At 44.3% G+C, this 24814-nt stretch overlaps 1 protein-coding gene across 1 annotated transcript in view; it reads left to right on the plus strand.

The window, feature by feature from the left end:
* Nucleotides 1-24814, plus strand: part of PKD2L1 (polycystin 2 like 1, transient receptor potential cation channel) — a 77908-nt gene that overhangs the window by 3230 nt on the left and 49864 nt on the right. The window lies entirely within an intron of this gene.

Raw genomic sequence — 24814 nt, forward strand, 5'->3', positions numbered from 1 at the left:
ACTGGAAGTAGGAAGTTACCAGGGCCTAGTTAAGTGTGTGGAATCCGCTCTACTTTTGACCTTGGGCATCCCATGTCATATCTCAGGGTTCCTGATTTTCCCACCAAGGGACGAGAGGGAGGTGGACATATCACTCGGTGTGTGTGTGGTGTTTGCGTAATCCCGTTTGTGACATTTTCAGACTGACTGGAGGTTGTAAGCATTTCATTATAAAATTCAAGCTTGTTTAAACAGAGGGTTTACTCATGGGAGACAAAATTCTTCAGTAAGTCATAGCAGCAGCACCCATTTTGCCCAAATGTAGGCAAATACCTAGAAATACCTCTCTGCATCCTATTATTTCAGTACTTCCAAGTCTCTTTCAAATCTTCCTTCTCCTCCCTCTTTGCTAACATCCTATTTTGATTTCTGTGATGGATTCTGAGTAGTTCCTCTCCTGCAGCTTCTTAAAAATAGTGGAAGACAAGCTATTGACATTCCCCGTCCAGAGAAATTGTTGAGTGTCCCTCCCCCCACCCCCATTTCTACCTCTGGATATGTATCCTTATTTGTTGGGCCAAACAACTACCATTATGTGTAAAATATAAGTGCACCCCATGTAAATTTTTATCAAGTTTGGACATAACTAATATTTTATGTTCACTCAAACAACTTATAAAGATGATGCAACTGATCTACAAAACTCAGAAAAATTGACTTCCCAATCATTTATTCAATACAAATTAACAGACATGCCATTTCTTCGGTGGAATAACTAAGTACATACTTGGCTCTAGTATCTGGTATGGCTGTCTTTGGCATAAAGTACCATATTTTTGGGAGTAATAAGACACACCTTTTTCCCTCAAAAAAGAGGCTGAAAATCTGGGTGCATCTTATACACTGAATACAGCATTTTTTGCTTCCTGAAACCTCGCCTCCTTCACCAAAATGGCCGTGTATAGCCTTTAGGAGGCTTCCAGAGTGCTCCTGGGGTCGGGAGGGCAGAAATGAGCGAAAAACTGGTCGTTTTTTGCTCAATTTTGCCCCCCCTAGGCTCCAGGAGCACTCTATAAACCTCCTAAAGGCTATACATGCCCTTTTTTTTTGACAAAAAATAGCCCGTTTCTGTGAAAAACCATTTTTGGGAGGTCTGCAGAGTGCAAAAACTTTTTTTTAATTTGCCTCTTCAAAATCTTGATGCATATTATACTCCGGTGCATCTTATACTCCGAAAAATATAGTAAGGGCTTCCCAAGTCGAAGCTTCCGAATAGAGAAGAGAATTCTTTATTGGCCAACTGTGATTGGATACACAAGGAATTTGTCTTTGGTCCATATGGCTAAGATGCTGAGCTTGTCAATCAGAAAGGTTGGCAGTTCAATGGTTCGAATCCCTAGCACTGCGTAACAGAGTGAGTTCCTGTTACTTGTCCAAGCTTCTGCAAACCTAGCAGTTCGAAAGCATGTAATAATGCAAGTAGAAAAACAGAAACCACCTTTGGTGGGAAGATAACAGCATTTTGTGCACCTTCGGGGTCTAGTTATGCTGGCCACATGACCATGGAGACGTCTTCGGACAGCGCTGGCTCTTTGGCTTTGAACCGGAGATGAGCACTGCCCCCTAGAGTCGGGAATGACTAGCACATATGTGCGAGGGGAACCTTTACCTTTAGAATTGTCCATCCTCTTTGACTGGAAATATTTTTTTTCACTTGTGTGCATTGTTGGAGAGGTTTCTTTTACGCACAGCTGGTTTCAAATTACACCTTTTTGATGAGATTCCGATTCAGAGTTTACCTTGCCCATTTCTGAACCTTCCATATTTTAATTTTTTTCAGCCATTCCTTGTGAATTTATTGGAATGTTCAGAGTCATCGTCATTGGGAGGGAGAATGAGGCAGGCAGGAACTGAGGCAAGGCAGGTTGAAGCTAACACAACCTTTATTAACATTTTAACACGGCAAAATGTAAGGCAAACCTCGAACCAGCAAACAGCAACATTTGACAGCTGACAGCCCTTTTATACTAGAGCTGTCAGACGCTGAACCAATAGAATGGCTGCATTCTCCCGCCAGCTGGCTGCTCGTGTCTCAACCAATCAGGGGCCGGCAATGATAGTCAATGGCGTCGTAGCCTCGAGGACTTAACACCCCTCTCCTCCCAGTTACCACATGCGTAGTCAGCCAAGTACGCTGGCCGGCATCGGCTCCGCCCCGATCGTCTTAGTTCAGGGGCTAAAGGAGGAGAAGCTGATGGAGAGTCGTGTGAAACATCAGGAGACTGCGCAGCTGAGTCGGCGGGAAACTTGACCGCCGTGGGACTGACTGGATTCTCAGGTAAGCCTGGCGACAGGAACGCATCGGTGGGGGGTGTTGCGTGCGGAGCAGCCAGAACAGCCTCTGTCAATATTAGTTCGCCGGGACAGGATTGGGCCTGCACCGGGTGCTGGTTTGCTGCCCTGGTAGCTTGCCGTCTGAGCTGGTTGATGTGTTGGCGCCACATTCGCCTGTCACTGTGCTGGACATGATAAGAGTAGGGTCCAGTTAGTTGCATTATTTGTCCAGGAAGCCACCTTGGTTTGGCCCCATAGTTTTGGGCATAGACTGGGTCTCCCACATTAAAGGCCTGTGTGGAGTCGCCTGCGAGGGGGCTTTTCTCTGCTGCATAACCGGGATGTAGTCGGTCCAGGGTTGTCCGGAGCCAACGACCCATAAGCCGTTCTGCGGGACTTTGCTTGGTGATTGTGCACAGGGTTGTATGCTGTGCCAGGAGGTATTGGGACAGTTTGTTGTGCCAATTCCCTGGCCCCAGGTGGCCCAATGCCTCCTTAGCCAACTGACCGGTTCGTTCTGCCAGGCCATTTCAGGCCGGGTGGAACGGGGCCATTGGGGCGTGTTGTATGCCATGCTGGCCTAAAAACATCTGGAAGGGTGCCAACGTGAACTGGGGCCCATTGTCAGTCACCACCACATCAGGCAACCCATGGGTCGCGAATAGCCTCCCCTGCACTCTAATTACGGCCTCCGAAGTGGTGGAGAGCACGAGTGCCAGCTCCACCCACTTCGAGTAGGCATCTATGAGGACCAAGAGGTTCTGCCCTAAGAACGGGCTGGCGAAGTCCAAATGGACTCGTGCCCATGGAGCCCGGGGCATATCCCTTTCCCTGATGGGCACAGAAGGAGGAGCCGGTCTAGATTGCTGGCACTGCTGGCAGGTGGCAACCGAGCTTTCTATTTCCTGGTCAATCTTGGGCCACCACACGTAGTTTCGGCCCAAAGCCTTCATGCGCACAATGCCTGGGTGAGCAGTGTGCAGGCAATTTAAAATTGGCAACCTAAGCTTTGGGGGAGCTACCACCCTATTGCCCCATAACAGGCACCCATTAAGGACGGACAGCTCATGTTGCCGTATATTAAAGGAGTGAAACTCAGGATCTATTGGCCCCTGTGGCCACCCCCTGAGCACCCAGTCCAAAACTTGGGCCAAAATGGGGTCTGTGACAGAGAGCCTGGCAATAACCCCGGCGGATACTGGCATGGCCAACTCTTCAATTAAGAGCAGGGTCCAAAACAGGCGCTGGCAGAGGGCAGTGACTGAGGGCATCAGTGTGCCCCAAGTTTTTTCGTGGCCTATATTGTAGCTGATAATTATACGCCGCTAGAAAGACTGTCCATCTGGACATTCTTGGAGACAAAATCTGAGGAGTCTGACGATCCCCCGCCAGAAGACCCAAGAGGGGTTTATGGTCGGTCACTAAGTGAAAAAAACGACCATAAACGTAATAGTGAAACCGCTTTACCCCTGCTACAGCAGCTAGGGTCTCCTTATCCAGCTGACTGTAATTTCTTTCAGCTGCTGAGAACGTGCACGAATAATAGGCAATTGGGGCTTCTGAGCCATTAGGCAGAATGTAACTCAGAATGGCCCCAATGCCATAAGACGATGTATCACATGCCAAAGTTAATGGGAGGAATTCACTGTATTGCACCAATAAAGATTTGGATGTAAGGACATCCTTAACTGCCCTAAAGGCTTGGGCTTCTTTAGATCCCCAATGCCAGGGCGTCTTGGAGTCCAGAAGCCTATGAAGAGGCTCTGCCAAAGACGCCTTATGGGGGGGGAAATGCAGTAAAAATTAAGCAGCCCCAGAAAGGCTTGCAATTCAGCCTTAGATGAGGGCGTGGGGGCTTTCTTAATTGCCTCTACCTTGGACGGAGTAGAGTGGATGCGTTTGGAATCAACTAGATACCCCCAAAAATCTACACTGGGAACCCCTATCCTACACTTTTCTTGTTTGAGTTTCAGCCCCGCTTGGCAGAAACGGGTCAGGACTGCTCTTAATTTATTGATGAGCTCAGCTTGATCCAAAGCGGATATAAGCACGTTGTCGAAATAGGGTATCACCCCTGGCAGCCCCTGGAGTATCTGCTCCATTAGGGTCTGGAAAATACCTGGGGCTACACTATCCCCAAATTGCAAGCGTTTACATTTGAAAGCTCCCTGGTGCATTATGATGGTTTGAGCCAGGGCAGTGGCTTCGTCTACCGGAAGCTGCTGGTATACTTGTGCCAAGTCTAACTTGGCAAAAATGTTTCCCTGGCCCAAGGAATGGAGCAGATGTTGAACCACTGGCACTGGGTAAGGGTTGGCTTGCAACCCTTTATTAAGGGTGCATTTAAAATCCCTGCAAATTCTAATACTACCATCCTGCTTAATAGGTATTACTATGGGGGGTCTCCCAGGGGGAGTGGCCTACTGCTTCAAGCACTCCTTGTGCTATTAATTTATCTAGCTCTAAATCTACTTTGGGCCGAAGAGCAAAAGGCACTCTTCTGGGTTTTAGACATATTGGCGCCACCTGGGGGTCCAAGTTAAAGGAAATGTGGGTCCCATTATATTTACCAAGCTTGTCAAATACATCCGCGAACTCACTGGCCAGCGCGGCGAAGGAATCTAGAACAACAGAGTGGATGCTGGAGACGTTGAGCCCCAATACGGAGAACCAGTCAAGCCACAGGAGGCTGGGCAGATGGCTATTTACAGTGATGAGAGGAAGAGGCCCCAGGAAGTTATTGCTGGCTATGGTGAATGTGCCACAACCCACAATGGGTACTGGCTGCCCTTGATAGTCCCTGAGGTGAAGTGGGCACTGTCTGAGTTGAGCTTTGGTCAGGCTGGGCACTATCTGTTTAATAGTAGCCCAAGAGACCAGAGATTTGGAAGAGCCAGTATCCACTTCCATCTTACAGGGCTCTCCCTCTATGCGCACAGTCAGGTATATCTTATGGGTAGGCTTGGTCAGGGATGCATGGCTGATAGCCCAGTCAGGGTGCTGTTGATCACCTGCGATGGCAAAGCAGTCTTCGCAGTGTTTGGGAAGTCTTTTTGCGAATTGTCTAGACAAAGCATGCTCTGGAGGTGGGTCAGCGTTTGGCATGTCCGCTCTGCAGACCTTGGCTAAATGTCCTTTCCTGTCACACCGACGGCATATTGCGGCTTTGAACCTGCAGACTGACCTTGCATGTTCCCGCCACAACTCAGGCAACCCGCCTGAGGTAAAAAAATCATCCTGAGTCCATTTTTTTCTGGTGGCCAGTTTGAAGTGGCTAATCCCTCTTTCCTTGTCAGAGAAGTCTTCTTCTTCGTCTTCTTCATGGTGGACAGCATGGCCCCTGCTGGCATAGGTGGCCAGTGGCAGAAATCTCTGAATTTCTGCAGTGGATTTGTCTGACATTTCATATGCCCTGGCTTCATCCACGGCTGCCTGAAGGCTCAGCTCTTTTCGTGCCAGCAAGCATCGCTGAAGTCTGAGGTCTTTGATACCACAGACCAGCTGTTCTAATAGGGCATCGTCCAGCACAGGAAAGTCACAGTGCAGGGACAACGTTCTGAGGGAAGCCATGTAGTCGCTCACAGATTCCCCTTCTCTCTTGGTCCTCTGCCTAAACGCATAACGTCTGGCTATGCGCGAGGGAGTTGGAGAGTAATGATTTTAAGTTTCTTCAAAAGAGTCTCCCAAGGTATCGAATGGATGGATTGAGGGGCTGCTAAAGCCCTAGCTGTTCCAAACATCTCATGGCCACATGCATTGAGAAAATATCCTCTTTTACGGCCACTGGACAAACCGGTGAAGTCGTTTGCCTCCAGGAAGCACTCAAACCGCTTGAGGTAGGCATCCCATGTTTCAGTGTCCAGGCTGAATGCCGTGAATGCCGGTAGATTAGCCATCCTTAGAAGGACGGAACTGAGGAATTAGCCTTGGAGCAACGTCTCATCGCCTGTGACTTGAGGCAACTCTTATTAGTGACTTCGCTTTTCCTTTACCTCAGTCCTGATCCCATCCTCATCGCCAGTGTTTTGTAGGGAGAATGAGGCAGGCAGGAACTGAGGCAAGACAGGTTGAAGCTAACACAACCTTTATTAACAGTTTAACACGGCAAAATGTAAGGCAAATCTCGAACCGGCAAACAGCAACATTTGACAGCTGACAGCCCTTTTATACTAGAGCTGTCAGACGCTGAACCAATAGAATGGCTGCATTCTCCCGCCAGCTGGCTGCTTGTGTCTCAACCAATCAGGGGCCGGCAATGATAGTAGTCTTGAGGACTTAACAGTTATATTGCAAGGTTTGCTTTTAATTGAGTTTCATTCTTCTGACAGGTAGTGTCACGTTATCCTCAAACTGGTGCAGTGAAGATTGGTGATAACGGTGAACTGATGGTGATCTCCAGATGCAGCAAAACAGCCCCAAGGCCTAACATTTCCACCACTGTGCTTTATAGCTGATATCAGGATTCATTTGGTGAAATGTTGTCTGTGGTTTTGCTAACCATGTCTTCTGATACCATGACAAGTAATTCTGTCTTTACCTTATTTTGTCCAGAGGTTGGTCTTTATCTAAGTGTTTATGAGTGAGTCTTATCTGATGTTCTTTTATCCTGGCACACGATGTAAGTCTACTTTGTGCAGTTTCTTTCTCATGGTAGGATTATGCAATTTGACATGTGTTGTGAGGACAACTACCAGGAGGTCACATGATGAATTTATGGGTTTGGAGATCTCTTTCAGAATCTTTAGTTCCTCTCCCAGGTCGAAAAGACATTCAGATCTGGACAAGCTGGCAGTTGTTTGAAATCTTCACTTGTAGTTCATCTTTCAGAAAGTGAAGTAAATCGATGTCCAATTGTTTTGCAATTGTTAAAATCCCTTCCCAAAGTCATAGGTATCTATAGCTTTAGCGTCAGATAATTGTTTTCAATTTTAAAATGGTAGTACTGCAACCCTCAGCAATGAAGAACAAATTTTAAAATGTCTGAGATTTCAGTGAGATGGGTACCCAGTACCCAGATTCCTCTGATCATTTGCAGCTGACTTGGTGCACCTGATTTTAATGTGCACTATTAAATTAGAAAGTTCGCTTACCTTTTCCACCTGTGAAATGTGCATTTATTTAAATTACACTATGGACTACAAAATGTTAATTATCCATGGTATTTGTTGTATCCCTTTTATCTATATTGTTGAAATATTGTTGAAAAGGGTACTCGGGTATAAAATGGGCAACACACAAAGCATATGCAGAGTCAACCATAAAGGGCTCAGATACCTGTATGCTAATGCTCAAGGTATGGGAAACAAACAAAGGTAAGGAGAAGTCCTAGCACATGAGGGCTGGTTCAATATTGCTGCTTTTACTGAAACTTGATGGGATGGAATCCATGATTGGAACATAATGCTAGAAAGATATATGGAAGAAGTAGACTCAACAAAATAGAAAGAGAAGTTACTGCAGTGGTGGATTCCGGCAGCTGCTGCTGCCGATTCACTCAGGGACGCACCACGCACACGCTTGATGCGCACTGTGTGCGCATGCACAGTACAACAAAAATTGTTCTGAGCATGTGCAGAAGCCAAAAACAAGATGGCGGCGTGTATGGCGCCACCGGGAGAACTGGTTTGGGGGCGTGACTTGCCTTGGTCGCGACCCATGTTGCCAAGCTACTTCCGGTTTGACCAAACTGGTCCAAACCGGTAGGTACCCACCAATGAGTTACTCTGTATGTAAAGAATTATCGCACCTCTATAGAAATACACAATAGCAGGGATGAAAGCCTTCTTGAAAGTATTTGAGTGAAATATTAGAGGAAAAACAAATGACATTGCTGCAGATATGTACTATAGACCCAACCAAGCAGAGGAAGTAGATGAACTTTTTGTTAATCAGTTAACTGAGGTGTGCAGGAAATACACAGCTGCAATAATGGGGGACTTTAATTACCCTTACTCTCTAGCAAGTGGAAGATCAAACAGATTTCTGACTTGCCTAGCAGACAACTTTGTCATACAAGTGATGGAGAAGGGAACTGGAGGATGAGCTATATTGGATTTAATTCTTATTAATAGGGATGAAATGGTTGAGAGAATAGAAATTATAGGAATTTTGGAGGAGTGTGACCATTTCATACAGTGGAATCCATCATAGTGCAGCCACAGTAACTTAACAAAGTCAGAGCAGTGTTTTAGACTTTAAGAGAGCTGACTTAAACAAACCAGGAGAGCGACTGGGAAGGATTCTATAGATCAAACTTCTAGAGCAGTGTTTCTCAAACTTGGCGACTTTAAGTCCTGTGGACTTCAACTCCCAGAATTCCCCAGCCAGCTATGCCTCACCACTCTCATCATGAAAAAAAAAGTAAAAGGAAAAAGCTGAGCTAGTTGCTGCCTCACCGTGGATGACTCTGCTTAACCTCACTGGTGCTCTCCCTCCCCAAGGGTAGTGACTTCCTCCCCAGGCCCCCATTCATTTCTCTCTCTCACACACACAGCTGGATAAAACTATATAAAAATCTAGCCTAGCTTCACTGATTACAAGTTTGAAAAGGCAACGTGGCTCCACCTGCAATCAAACTACACTTGGGGAGGGAGAGCACAAGTGAGCACTGAGGAGACCACAGGAGGAGGCAGGAAGCCAGGCAAAGAGCCATGCTGTAGTACACACACTTCCCCCCAGCCTCTTTCTTTTGGAAGGCTCGGCTCGGCTCCCCTCCGGCTTCTCTGCCTCTCCTCTCACCCCAGCCTGCCAGCAGGAGGTGGTGGGTGGGCTTTATTGTGTTCCAGGCATTTCCTACCCAGACAGCAGGCTGCATTTGCAATGGTGGAGGTGTTTGGGAAAGGCAGCAGGGGAATGGGTGGTGGTGGCAGAGGAGCTGCTTTCAAGCCACTGGAAAAGATATCCAATCCAACTTTTGTGTGTGTGGGGGTTTGTTTGAGAGTAAGCGAGAGAGGGAAGGGGTAGGAGAGATAGTCCAATCCAACTTCTGTGTGTGTGTGTGTGTGTGTGTGTGTTTGAGAGAGGGGGAGGAAGGGAGAGAGGGAGGAAGGAGGGGAAGGAGAAGAAAAAGAAAAAGAAGGAGCAAAGGAGAAAAACAAATGCTGTCGCTTTAAATTGGAACTGAGCATGCCTGGCTGTGGAATTCTGGGAGTTGAAGTCCACAAGTCTAAAAATATTTGAAACCCACCACTGTGTCAGTGCCTCACCAGTCATAAACCTCACCGCACGTCACTGGGGTTCAGTAAGGTATTTGATAAAGTAGACTACAACCTACTTCTTGGTAAGAGAGAACAATGTGGGAAAGACAGTAGCACCACCAGAAGGATTTGCACTCAGCATGTAGTAGTCCTCAATAGAATTACATTTGCATGGAGGTAAGCACACAGGGGAGTTCTATCTCCAGTACTCTTTAATATCTTCATTAATGATCTAGATGAGGGATAAAAGGAAATTAAATTTTCAAATAAAACGAAACTGAGGGAATTGCTAACATTTCGGAAGATAGACTCAAGATTCAGAAGGATCTTGACTGTCTAGAGTACAGGTGCCAAATTCGATCGCATCACGGGCCGGATTGTCACGTATCGTAATGTTTTGTGTCTGCGGAGCTGGGGTGGGCGTGGCCTGCATGGGACATATCTGACCTGTGGACTGCCAGTTTGACAGGCTTGGTCTAGAGCAATGGGCCTTATCCAATAAGATGCAGTTCAGTGGTGAGAAAAGTAAGGTCCTATATTTAGGCAGGAAAAAATGCACAGGTATAGAATAAGCAGTACCTGGCTCAACAGTAGTAAATGTGAGAGGATCTAGGTGTCCTAGTAGACCACTAATTAAAAAATATGAGCCAGCAGTGTGCCAAAAAATCCAATGTAGTCCTAGACTGCATCAACAGAAGGATAGTATCAACATTAGGTCAAATGATAGTACTGCTTTATACTGCATTAGTGATGCCACACTTGGAACATTGCATCTAGTTCTGGTCCCCATGATGCCAAAAAAAAAAATGCTGCGACACTAGAAAAAGTGCAGAGAAGATCAGCAAAAATGATAAGGGGTCTGGAGGCTAGGGATGTACATTGTTAGCAGCTGACATGGTAGCAATCTTCCAGTACTTAAGGGGCAATCACTGAGATGAGAGGGGTTGACTTATTCTCCAAAGCATCTGAGGGCAGGATAAGAAGTAAGGGGAGATGCTCGTTAAAGAGAGATCCTACCTGGAACCAAGGTAGGTGTTCTGATAGTGAGAAAAGTAGTTGTGGGTGCTCCATTGCTGGAGGTTTTCAAGAAAAGTTTGAACAACTATTTGTCTGAAATGGTATGAAATGTTTTGGACCAGTGCATCAGTGGTGAAATTCAATTTTTTTTTTACTACCGGTTCTGTGGGCATGGGTTGGTGGGTGTGGCAGGGGAAGAATACTGCAAAATCTCCATTCCCTCCCCACTCTGGGGCCAGCCAGAAGTGGTATTTGCTGGTTCTCCACACTACTCAAAATTTCCGCTACTGGTTCTCCGAACTACTCAAAATTTCTGCTGCCGGTTCTCCAGAACCTGTCAGTACCTGATGAATTTCACCCCTGGGTTGGACTAGAAAACTTCCAATGGGGTCTAGGACAACTTGCTGCAGCCAACTCCCCATGGCCAACTCCCCATGGGAGAACTCCCCACCAGACAAGAATTAAACTAATACTGAAGAAATGGTGGGATAGAATCATTTTTTTAAAAAAAGGATGCCAAAGAAGGAACAAAATGAAATGTGAATGACTACACTTAAAATATTTTTAAAATTATTTTAAATAATTTAATTGAATTGTTGCACAGCGAGTTGTCCTACAGCAAGTTGACTGTGGTGAGTTGTGCTACAGCTAGTGTCAGGCCTGGAAGCCATCTTTTACATTGGGCCTTCAGGCCTGCCACATTCAATGGTGTGGGAAAATGGGAGGGGGGATTATATGGAGCATGGATGATATATAGTCATAATGACATTCCTTTCTCAGAGAGTCAAGGACATCTTGCCCTGCACCTGACGTGATATGACTGGGAGGCCTCTCCAGTTGGGACGGTGCCTGATTGGACTATGGGATTGACATGTGGGTGCTGGGCAGGGACTTGAACTTTCACTTAGGTGGGGAAAACCTGGAAGCTTTCAGATTCGGGTTTCCCCAGATGTGCCAATATGACATGTCTAATGAAGTGGAACTTTGAGGAAACTCAAGCCTCGGAGTCTTATTTCGTTGGGGGTATTACTTGGAATCCTGACATGTAGTTGGCTGTGGCAAGTTGGCCATGTGGAGTTGGCTGTGGCACTTTAGCTGTGGCAAGTTGTCCCATTCTGCCTTCCAGCCTTATGATTCTATGATTTGTGTAGTTAGCCTATCTGCAAAGAAAACCTGTTGTTGAGATAAAGCCCTTTAACTTATCTTCTATCTGGCAGGTTAATTTTCTGCATGAGATAAAACTTTTCACAAGGAAATGCCCATTGTGCTCAAGTCAAGTTTTATCTATCTCTGTTAAGCATTTAGTCCTTGTGTCCTCAAGAAAAAAACAGGGATGATAACTGAAATTGTAGAGGAGGAGATAAAACATGGCAAGTAACAATATAACAGCAGTCTTTCTCCTCCATCAACTGCAGGCCTTGCTTTGAGAGTTAACTTTAAATCTTAAAACGAACGTATTTATTCGTAAAGGTTGAATGCATTGGGAAATGAGATAATGATCATGTATTGGCAAATGAACCTGCGATTTATTTGCAAGATCTGGACTTTTCGGTGTAGATAATATCCTTATCATGCATTTCCTTATCTGAAGCAAACAGTATCGGAGAGATAGCTTATGAGTAACAGGAGAGGCGATTCACTATTGCACATACTCCTCACCAACTGAACTTCGTATAATAACAAAGTCTAAGAGATCATTTTTCAGATATTTCTAAATGACCCACAGTACCACTCAGGGGTGGGTTCCTGCCGGCATTATTACTGGTTCAGCGCCTGAAAAATGTTCCATGCGGCGCTTGGTTTTCTTGAGCATGTGTGCGCATTTGCACTTTAAAAGGTCTGTGCATGAGCACATTTTAAAAGTACATTTTTTCAATGAAGATTGTTCTGTGCATGTGCAGAACAGAAAGTCAAGATGGCGCCACCCTGGATAGAACTGGTTCGGTCACGTGTCTGGCCGAGTTACTACCTATTTGGCTGAGCCAGGCCGAACCGGTAGGAACCCACCTCTGGTACCACTTTTAGAACACAATCTGCCTCCCCACCACCCCAGTCTTGGAAATCTTTGATCTTAGTTCTAATGTCCAGTGCCCCGAGAGACCTGGACACAACCAGATGATATTGTGTAAACATAGCTACACAATAGTTGGTGTTGTTGGTTCTGGCCATGTGCCTTCATCCCAGATGATCTCACAAGCCACCCCCTTGGCTTGTTCAGCAGCTCATTTGGATCTGTCATGCTTCCTTTGACTCCAGCAAAGCCCTTTAGAAGGAACAGTGCATATATTGTACTGCCAAGTTCTTTCATCACTGTGTTTTGCAAGTGCCTTTCTGTCCACATCCAATGCCAATTGCATAATTTGTCACAAAGTTCTCTTGTATAAATTCTGATGAAAGGCTAATCATAAAATAGCTAAGAATATACGAAATAACAGATATTTTAATTAGCTCTTAATAGATAATTAATAGATAATTATGGGAACAGGCATCCAGTGACTATGTTAGTTTTCATCAGACAAACCCTGACAAATGTTGGAACAATATACATTTTTTCAAAAAGAGGTCAGATCTCATTCTGTCAGTTGCTCTATCCATTATTGCTGCTGAATTTTGGGCCCACTCAAATTCCTAAAGACTCTTCAAAGATGGATTCATATTAGAGCACCTCTGACCACACAGTTGTCCAGTTAGCCAAAGCAATTCCTACACAGTTGTCATTTGAGACTCAATTCAGAGGTGGGTTCCCACCAGTTCAGACCAGATCAGCTGAACCGGTAGTGATTTGGTGGCCTGGGTCACTGGAACCAGCAGCAACCCAGGCCTGCCACGCCCCTGAACCGGTTCTCCTGCGGGGCCACCATCTTGATTTTTAATTTGTGATTGCACAAATTTATTTATTTTTTCTTTTTTAAATGTTTTGCATGCACCGAACTGGCAGTAATGCCAGGAGCAACCCACCCCTGATCCAAGTGCATCCTGAATTTTTCCGGGAGAGAACTATCGCATCCAAAGGAGATTGAATTCTATCCTATTCCCCTACAGCACTTCTGTCTTGCCTTGAGTAAGAATTAGTTTGTTACCTCTTATCCAGGGATGTTAAAAGCATGGTGTCACAGCGGTGTCACGTGACATATCGGGACTTTTTTCCCTTTTGCTAAACTGGGCGTGGGCATGGCCAGTGCGTGACACATCCAGCCCGCAGGCCGAGAGTTTGACAGCCCTGCTCTTATCCAACTCATTGTTGCTATCAGACACCAGTTCAGAAAACTAATAGTTTCGATGCTTCTGTCACCTTCCCGATTTGAGATATCCGCAGCTTCTTTGGTGGGAGTTAAGCATCAAAGAAACAGAACAGCAAGTAAGCCACATATACAGGTGAAACTCAAAAAATTAGAATATCGGGCAAAAGTTCATTTATTTCAGTAATGCAACTTAAAAGGTGAAAGTAATGTATGAGATAGACTCATTACATGCAAAGCAAGATAGTTCAAGCCAAGATTTGTCATAATTGTGATGATTATGGCTTACAGCTCATGAAAACCCCAAATCCACAATCTCAAAAAATTAGAATATTGTGAAAAGGTGCAATATTCTAGGCTCAAAGTGTCCCACTCTAATCAGCTAATTAAGCCATAACATCTGCAAAGGGTTCCTGAGCCTTTAAATGGTCTCTCAGTCTGGTTCAGTAGGAAGCACAATCATGGGAAAGACTGCTGACCTGACAGTTGTGCAGAAAACCACCATTGAAACCCTCCCTAAGGAGGGAAAGCCTCAAAAGGTAATTGCAAAAGAAGTTGGATGTTCCCAAAGTGCTGTATCAAAGCACCTGCTCACACTGCCAAAAGCACCAAAACCTGGTTCAATGACCGTGGGATTACTGTGCTTGATTGGCCAGCAACCTCGCCTGACCTGAACCCCATGGAGAATCTATGGGGCATTGCCAAGAGAAAGATGAGAGACATGAGACCGAACAATGCAGAAGAGCTGAAGGCCGCTATTGAAGAATCCTGGTCTTCCATAACATCCCAGGAGTGCCACAGGCTGATAGCTTCCATGCCACGCCGCATTGAGGCAGTAATTGCTGCAAACCCTAACCCTAACCCTAACCCCTAACCAAGTACTGAGTACATATGCATGCTTATACTTTTCAGAGGTCCAATATTGTTCCATGTACAATCCTTGTTTTATTGATTGAATGTAATATTGTAATTTTCTGAGATTGTGGATTTGGGGTTTTCATGAGCTGTAAACCATAATCATCACAATTATGACAAATCACGGCTTGAACTATCTTGCTTTGCATGTTATGAGTCTTATCTCATATATTAGTTTCACTTTTTAAGTTGCATTACTGAAATAAATGAACTTTTGCACGATATTCTAATTTTTCGAGTTTCACCTGTAGAAGACAAAATATCCTAAACCTCAGCAGTCCCAGTGTTAATTTTTATGGGAGCCAAGACCAAACATTGAGAAAGTTAAATAACATCAGAATGGTGCTGCTATTATCCACTTATCGGAGCGCCTCAAGCAGCAACAGAGAAGACTATATATTTCCGATCTTTCATTTAAATAAATAAAGCTATTATTTAATATCTTTCGCAACCTCGCTTATATTTATCTGTCTCTTTATCAAAGGTGTATAAGCTGCAGATAAGGTGATGAAAATGTTAGTCATGCGCATGAGATCATTGTGCTTCAGTATAACAATAACAATCCAGAAATCCCAGATCATAGACATCTAGTATATCGGGCATTTAGTGACTGTTCTGTTATATGCCAAATTATTATAGATTATCATGGCACCCAACCCGGTTGCCTATGGGTTGCTCTGCAATTCTTCAGAATGTAGAATGGGAGGTGGTAGAATTCTAAAAATTTGAATCATACAAATTTGAATCGTACAAAACTGGAATTAAATATATTTTCACATTGTAGAATGGGAGTCACTAACCCTATTGAGTCGCAGGAAAGGTGATGTGACGTTCATCAATGTCACAGCAGAACCATAGTCCCAAATACTCTTCATTGCCACCTAATCAGTTTGACAAATAGGCACAGTTCAAATATTGCTAACATGTTGGTTGGAACAGAGTTGAATTTAGCAGCATCTATTTCCCAGTCAAAGACAAAAGTCAGCATTAACGAAGCAAAATACTTTGCTGCCACCTCCTGGGCAAAATTCTATTTTATATTCTTTTAGAAGGGATATTTCTACTGAGCAAACACAGTTCCCCCTCAAAAGTTCCCCTTCTTCAAAAGAAGCCCTGATGTTTTGCATATTCACAGGGAACTATATACTCTTTGAAGAAATTTGTACAATAGAATAGAATAGAATAGAATAGAATAGAATAGAATAGAATAGAATAGAATAGAATAGAATTCTTTATTGGCCAAGTGTGATTGGACACCAAGGAATTTGTCTTTGGTGCATATGCTCTCAGTGTACATAAAAGGAAAAAAAGGAAAAATACATTAATGAAGAATCATAAGATACAACACTTAGTGATAGTCATAGGTTACTAATAAGCAATCAAATCATACTAGGAAACAAACACAACAATATAAATCGTAAAAATACAAGCAACATGGTTATAGGCATAAGTGGGAGGATATAGCTACTAGGAAAGATGAGAAGAATAGTAATACAGTGTTAGCAAATAGTTTGACACATTAGTTGTTTAGCAGAGTGATGGTATTCGGGGGAGAAACTGTCCTTGTGTCTAGTAGTTCTGGCGTGCAGTGCCCTATAGCTTCATTTTGAGGGTAGAAGTTGAAACAATTTATGTCTAGGATGGGAGGGGTCTGTAGATATTTTCACAGCCCTCTTTTTGACTCGTGCAGTATACAGGTCCTCGATGGAAGGCAGGTGGGTAGCAATTGTTTTTTCTGCAGTTCTAATTATCCGTTGAAGTCTGTATCTGTCTTGTTTGGTTGCAGAGCCAAACCAGACAATTATGGAGGTGCAAATGACAGACTCAATAATTCCTTTGTAGAACTGAATCAGCAGCTCTTTGGACAGTTTGAGCTTTCTGAGTTGGTGCAGAAAGAACATTCTTTGTTGTGCTTTTTTGATGACATTTTTGATGTTAGGTGTCCATTTTAAGTCTTGAGGTATGATAGAACCTAATAACTTGAAGGTCTTTACTCCTGATGCTGTGTTGTCTGGTATTGTAAGAGGTGGTAGTATAGGAGGGTTTCTCCTAAAATCTACCACAATTTCTACAGTTTTGAGTGTATTTAGTTCAAGATTGTTCTGGTTGCACCACAAGGCTAGTTGTTCAACCTCCTATCTGTATGTAGATTCGTCGTTATCTCAAACGTGGGCGGCTGCGCGCCACTACATGTTTATTGGACCCGTGCCCCTCCTGGCTTGTACTGGCATCCTGGGAGGTTACACGAGGCTGGCTCCTGGGTCTAGTGAACACTTCATTGGGCGAGGGGTCCTTACCGGCCGCCTTGAAAGAGGCGGTGGTGAGGCCCTTACTCAAGTAGCCTTCCCTGGACCCGGCGGAGCTAGCTAATTATCGTCCTGTCTCCAACCTTCCCTTTTTAGCGAAGGTTGTAGAGAGTGTGGTGGCACAGCAGTTCCCACGGCACCTGGAGGAAGCCGATTATCTAGACCCGCGCCAGTCCGGTTTCCGACCCGGTCACAGCACGGAGATGGCCTTGGTCGCGTTGGTTGATGATCTCTGGAGGGCCAGAGATAGGGGTTGTTCCTCTATCCTGGTCCTATTAGACCTATCAGCGGCTTTTGATACCATCGACCATGGTATCCTATTGCGCCGGCTGGAGGGGATGGGAGTAGGGGGCACCGTTTTACGGTGGTTTGGCTCCTACCTCTCCGACCGGATGCAATGTGTGTTGGCAGGGGAGCAGAGGTCGACCCTGAGGTCGCTCACTTGTGGGGTGCCGCAGGGGTCGGTCCTCTCGCCCCTTCTGTTCAACACATATGTGAAGCCGCTGGGTGAGATCATCCGTGGTTTTGGGGTCGGATACCACCTGTACGCTGATGATACACAGCTGTACATTTCCACCCCAAACCACCCCAATGAGGCCGTCGAAATGATGTCCCGGTGCTTGGAAGCCGTTCGGGTCTGGATGGGGGACAACAGACTCAGGCTCAACCCCTCCAAGACAGAGTGGCTGTGGCTACCGGCGCCTCGGTTCAACCAGTGGACTCCATCGCTGGCCATAGGGGGCGAGCAACTGCCCCCTGTGGAGCGGGCGCGCAATTTGGGCGTCCTCCTAGATGCCCGGCTGTCGATGGATGACCATGTGGCAGCCATGGCGAGGGGGGCGTTCCACCAGGTTCGCCTGGTGCGCCAATTGCGCCCCCTATTGGACCGGGACGCCCTACGCACAGTCACTCATGCGCTGGTGACGTCCCGTCTGGACTACTGCAACGCTCTCTACATGGGGCTCCCCTTGAGATGCACCCGAAGACTACAGCTAGTTCAGAATGCGGCCGCGCGGGTTATCATGGGGAGTACCAGGTATTCCCACATAACACCTCTCCTGCGCGAGCTGCACTGGCTGCCTGTGGTTTTTCGGGTGCGTTTCAAGGTGTTGACTACCATCTTCAAAGCGCTCCATGGCACAGGACCTAGTTACCTGCGGGATCGCATCCTACCTCATACATCCCTGCGACCAATTCGCTCCCACAGGGAGGGACTCCTCCGGGTGCCGTCCACTAAGCAATGCTAACGGGCGGCGCCCAGGAGTAGAGCCTTCTCTGTGATGGGCCCAACCCTCTGGAATGACCTCCCCCCCGATATCAGAACCACTACCGACCTCCGCTCCTTCCGACAGAAACTCAAGACCCACCTGTTCCAATTAGCTGGCCTGGCCCATTTATAGTCCCATTTTATACCTCCTGGCAAACATTTTATTCCGGGATAGTTTTTTAGGGGTAGTTTTTAATGCATTTTTTAAATTTTTTAAATTTTAAATTTGAACTTTAACTATTATTGTACAGTTATGTTACCTCCTCCAGCCACATCTATATCTATTTCTATATTTATATTTATGTATATTTATTGTGTTTTTAATATGACTGTACACCGCCCCGAGTCCCTTCTGGGAGAGGGTGCGGTTTATAAATCAAATAAAAGTTAAAGTTAAATGAGACCAATCACTGTTGTATCATCTGCAAACTTCAGTATTTTAACAGAGGGATCTTTTGAAGTGCAGTCATTGGTGTAAAGAGGGAAGGGAAGTGGAGAGAGCACACAGCCCTGGGGGGCTCCTGTGCTAATTGTACAGGTATCTGAGGTGATTTTGCCAGCTTCACCTGTTGCTTCCTGTCTGTTAGGAAGATTATGATCCATTTACAAGTCTGGTCAGGTACAGCTAGCTGATTTAGTGTGTAAAACTAAAGCTTTACAAAACAGAAGTTTGTAAAACCAAAGTTTCTAAAGATGCTGAATTTCATCCCAGGAAAGAAATTGAGTTATGAACCTGGCTGGTACGTATATATACTGCAGTGGTGGATCCTTACGGTTCGGACTGGTTCGGCTGAACCTGTAGTGGCTTGGCAGCCTGGGTCACTGGAACCGGCAGTGACCCAGACCTTCCATGCCCCTGAACTGGTTCTCCTGTCCATCTTGTTTTTGGCTTCTGCGCATGCGCATAACAATTTTTATTGTACTGTGTATGTGCGTGCAGTGCACATCAAGCGTGCTGCGTGCCCACGAGCAAACCAGCAGTAGTGGCTGCCGGAACTCACCCCTGATTTACTGGCAATTTGAATGTTATGATTAGCTTAATTGATTAGACCTCTAACCACTTTCATTCAAGAACTCAAGTCTTTCCCTGCAACAGCCTTGCATAGCAGGTCAGGCTGAGGGAGAAGGATTGGCTCATAGTCATTCATTGAGCATTCAGTGGCTGAAAGGGTATTTGAAACTCAGGTTCTTGCTGCAAATTCACCACTTTCATCTCACCCAGGAGGCTTAAATTTTGATCTCATCTAGTAAATGTTAGATTCTCCTAAACAAACTATTTATCCATTTTAATAGCTAACTATTTAGCTATTTTATCATGGACCACTATATCAAAGAGGCCAGGAATATACCTATATTTCTCAAGAGAAACTAAACCCAACTTTCACTTTTCAGTGTCATCATTACATTGTTCGGTGTCACAGAATAATACAAGTATTCATATTCATAATTTGTCAAGTGATCAAGGAGCTCATTTGTCATACTCTGTAGAAATAAGAATCTGTCCTCTTCAATTAGATTAAAAATCCCAATCTGCGCAATAGATTACATTTGAATCAAAGTACATGTTTTAACATGTATTGACATTTTTGTGCATTGATAGATTTTAATGGACAGATTTTTTTTAATATGTAAAAGAAATAAGTGCACATTAAAAGTTAATTTTGTAATAACATTCTATAATATACATATTTTAAGGAACACAATACTTTCAGTAGTTCATAAGGAAGCAAATGGAAACAGCTTCAAAGCTTAGTTATATTCCAAAACCTAAATTCACTATTGTGTCATTTTTTTTACAAAAAAGAAATGTTGCAAACCCTTATTCTTTGTTCTGTAGTTGTTTTACAAGAATGATTGAGGCATCAAAATTTGTGAACAAGCTGCTTAGAAGTTAATTATCCCAAATGAAACAAGCAAGCATTTGGAGCAAATGTAATCCATTAATTGCTATGCTAAAGTATATTAGATTGTGCAAAGTTATTTATACATCTAGGTTTTGCATTTCCTTCATCTGAAACATTATAAGATCATCTTCAGTATAATTAAAAGAAAAGAGCAGGAATTAGTAACTTTTTAGTGAGTACATGGAGGTGATCAGATTTCCCCTTTTTGGAGATTTTAGGATCTCTTCCCTCCCTCCTCACATAACCTGCATTTTAAAATATGGGATATATTCGTGATAGCGAACCTCTGACACGCGTGACACAAGTGGCACGCAAAGCCCTCTCTGCGGGCACACAAGCCGTCACCCCAGCTCAGCTCCACCATGCATGCGTGCGCGCCTCCCATCAGCCAACTGATTTTCAGGTCTTTGCTGCACATGTGGGAGACGTGCACGCATGTGTGGGGGCAGGGAGATCACTTGCACATGCACAGAGGGAGTGGTGCTCCTCCACCCGCAGCCCATTTTTGGTTCCAGGAGGCTGCAGGGAGGCCTACTAGGCCCAAAGCAGACCACATTGGGGTCGCGTGAACATGCACGGGGGGGGGGGGCACGGGCGGGTGTCACATGTGCATTGCATTATGAGTGCGGCATGTACAACAACAAAAAGATCACCGGGGTATATGGTATGCATTCAAACTTTACTCATGCACCTTAAGAGACTGAGAACAGTATTGGGGCCATCTCATAATAAGTCATATCCTGGATACTAAAGGGTTAGATTTAGGGTTACTGTGCAGTAACTTACTGTGTAGCTAAAAGTAGGCCTATGCTAATCTGATAGAAATAGAGAACTGGGATTCAGAAAGAGTGTTATCATACTGAGGACAAACCAATTCAATTTGAAAATATCCATTAACCGTAAAGGGGACATCAAAGCCCTCAAACTTTTTTGACTTTGGGAACGAGTGGGATGAATGAATACATAATTTAACAACTAAATAAGGGTGCAGCCGTTTTTATGATGATAATAATAATAATAATAATGGGTATTATTAACCCAGAATATATGGAGGAAAAGAAACCCCTGGAGACTTTCATGAGTTTGGTAGCAGCTTTACAGCAGACTCACAAGTTTTGTTAAAAGGCTTTATGTTTTCTGAACCACAACAGTTCACTAACCTGCCTTTCTTCTTTCAATTTTCCACCTAAAAACAGAGTTATATTCTAAAGGTGTTGGTAGAAACTGGATTAACAAAGAATAAACTGGATAAAAGATAAGAATGAATGTGTGTGTGTGTGTGTGTGTGTGTGTGTGTGTGTGTGTGTGTGTGTGTGTGTGTGTGTGTAATAGCCGGTATAGTTGATAAGACATCAAACCCACTTCACCATTAAAATTGTAATGCAATTGAAAGTTCTCATCCTACTGATGGGATTAAGAAGGACAGGGCATGAGTTTAAGGGCATAATAGGATTAACCCACCACCATTAGAATAGCAAAAGACACAAAGCTCACTACATTACACAATCCCCTAGCAGCCAGGGATGTCTTAACTCATGTGCCTGATGGGCACTGGCTCAGTCAGTGTACTAATCAGTGTACATTAACCCTTCAATGCACCTTGTATTATATAAATACAGCAACTGCGTGGCTTACTGAGTATTCTTGTGTTGGAAGTGCCAATAAAATAAATACATGTTGAATTTTATCGACCATTTACATTTTTATTCCTGTTGAGTAGTTGTTGTAGAGGCCCCAATACACTGCTTTGCCCAGGGGCCCATAATGCTGTTAAGATGGCCCTGCTAGCATCTCCATGTACTCATCAAACCAATTTGTCAGCTGTCCCAGAACTACATGAGCCGTTGGTTCTGCTCTAAACAGAGTCCTTCTTTCCAATCAGCCTCCATTTTATTTCCACTGTCTTTCTCCTGGCTTGGAACCAGACTGGATTTTTCTTCCAATACTGTTTAGGTAACAATTACTGTACTCTTAGCCAGCCATCTCTAAAAAAGCCTCTCAGATGAACTTCCCTAACCCAACCTGTCTTCAGTAAAAGGCTAGTGGTTATATTCAAGGAAAAAGAGAAAAAAGAAAGAAAATACCTGCATACGCGTTACATGCAGAATTGCTTTTCCTTCCTGTCGCTTGCCTTGGCATTGAAACTTACTGCAGGATATTAAACTGGAAGAGTTCTGGCAGTTCTCCCCACGTGGATGTGGCAGATGGATTCTTCTCCCTTCTTTGGGGGGGGGGGGGGGATTGGTAGTTGATTTGCTTCCTTCTCCATCTTCCCAAAGTAATATCATGTTGGAATCATACCAGTCCTTTTGGTTTAGATTGGATTTCTCAGTTGCCAATAAGGTTAAAAACAGATTTTTAGGAATCTAACATCTGCGAACCATATTTTGAGATCAGCTTTCTAAACTTCCGTCTAGTTCAACAAATCTACTCATATCCATGAATTTCATCCATCGGTTACAGATAACAGATTTACTCTGGTGTTGGTTATGGGAAGACACAGGGAACGTCCCAGATCTTTCTTACAGACTCAGCACACATCCTTCTTCTCCAACAGAATATGCTTTATTTTGCCTTACAATATGAAGTAAAGATCAAATATATCACGAGTGGAGGGGAAATGACACCATTATCTATAGTTGCAGACAGAACAAACTTGAAAAATGGAAAGAAAGAAAAAAGAGAGAAAGTCCCAAATTTTCCCAATTTCACTCTAAAGTTTTTCCTTTCCTTTCCTTTTTCTTTTTTTAATTGTGAAAATTGGGGGTGGGAGGAGAGATGATAAAATATTTTCTAATCATACATAAAGTGGTAGGGATCTAACATTGCCCTGTATCTGGAAATATACTAGAATAAATTAGAATGTCTTCACAAGGGCAAATTTTCCATTTTAGAAGTCCATGGAAAGTTATACAAATAATGGATTAAATTTAGGAAATCATTTTTTCCTGAGCAAAATTTATATTGCCATAAATTTTCATAAAATTCTGCCTCCCACTCCAAAAAACAAATCTTTTCCTGTTTGATGCATTAAATGACAAAGGGACCACCGAGACCCTCTGGCGACTCCTCAAAATTAAAATTATTTGTCAGCTTATGTTGAAAAATAATACTATATTAAAATCCCATCAGACAACCTTGAGAAGTGATAGCAGTGGCAATGCATCTATTTTCATTTTTAATCAGAAAATATAAATAACTACAGCCCCTATAAAGAAAAGCTCTTTTGGGGGTCTTTCAAAATTTTTTTAAAGGGGTCCTGAGACAAAGAACTTTAAGAAATATTGAGAAAAATAGATTTCAGTTACACAAAGGCATGTTCTGGTTTTAATATTAGGAAGAATTGCCTTACGGCAAAAGCAGTTTGACTGTGGGATCATTTAGCATAGATGAGATAAAGCAAAGGTCTAAAGAACTGTCCTTCTAGGACTGTGATGGTGAACCTGTGGCAACCTATGCCACAGGTGACACGTGGAGCCCTCAATGCGGGCACACCAGCCATCACCCAGCTCAACTCCACCATTCATGCGCACATGCCTCCCACCAGCCAGCTGATTTTTGGGTCTCTGCCGTGGATGCGGGAGATGTGTGCGCATGCGTGGAGGAGAAGCAAGTGCATGCATGCATGGGGGCCGGGGGAGCATGGGGAGTGCAGCATGCCCCCACACCCCGTTTTTGGTCCCAGGAGGCTTCAGAGAGGCCTGCATGGCACAGGGGGTTGTACGCATGCATTGGGGGGAGTACAGGGGGTTCATGCACATGTGCAGGGGGTGAGGTGCATTGTATTATGTGTGTGGGCACGCACACATGGTGTCGCACATGTGCACATGCTTTTGGTGCGTGAGGGAAAAAAAGGTTAGCCAACACTGTTCTAGGATAACTGAATTTAATTTGGATTTTTCCTTGGAACAGGAATTGGATTGGATGAGAAGTGGGTTCCTACCAGTTCGCACCAGTTCGGTGGAACCGGTAGTGGGAATGGCGACAGGGTCTCCGAACCGGTAGGGACAGCATCCTTGCCACGCCCCCAATCCGATTCCCCAGTCACCGCGACATCTTTTTTTGGCCTTTTAAAATGTTCTGTTCATGCGCAGACCTATTTATAGGCAACTCCACATTTGTGCAGAGCATGTGCATGCAAAATTGTGCGCGCCTGAACCGGCAATAATGCTAGCAGAAACCCATCCCTGGATTGGATGGCCTTTCAAGTCTAGAATTCTGGGTCATCCAGAAAATTGGCCTCTCCTCATCTTCCATTTTCTCCTTTCGAGCTTTTTAAACACCATGTAGAATTTTCAGATAGATGGAGAGGCAGGGTTGATCAATTCAACTATACTCTTTGCATAGCGGCAAGCACAAAATCCCCCACCCCACCCCCAGCAATCATTTTGCTTTGATATTGGATTGTATGTTGCCTTTTGAATAATCACCATGACTGCGATAATAAAAACCTTGACTAGGAAATTACTTGAATTTGCAAATGCTGTCGTTTCATAGAGAAAAAAATGGCTATTTTAGATCTAGAGAGTCTTAAGAGCCCAGCTAAGTCTAGTTGCAAGAAGCAAGTGTAAAGTTTGATTTATGGATCCCAAATGCTCTCTTGATGCAGCTCTATTTAAAACTGAGCGCCTGTAATGTTTGGGGATCTGCCAGGTGT

Source organism: Natrix helvetica (genome assembly GCF_964273705.1).
Source record: "Natrix helvetica genome assembly, chromosome: 5".
Taxonomy (NCBI): domain Eukaryota; kingdom Metazoa; phylum Chordata; class Lepidosauria; order Squamata; family Natricidae; genus Natrix; species Natrix helvetica.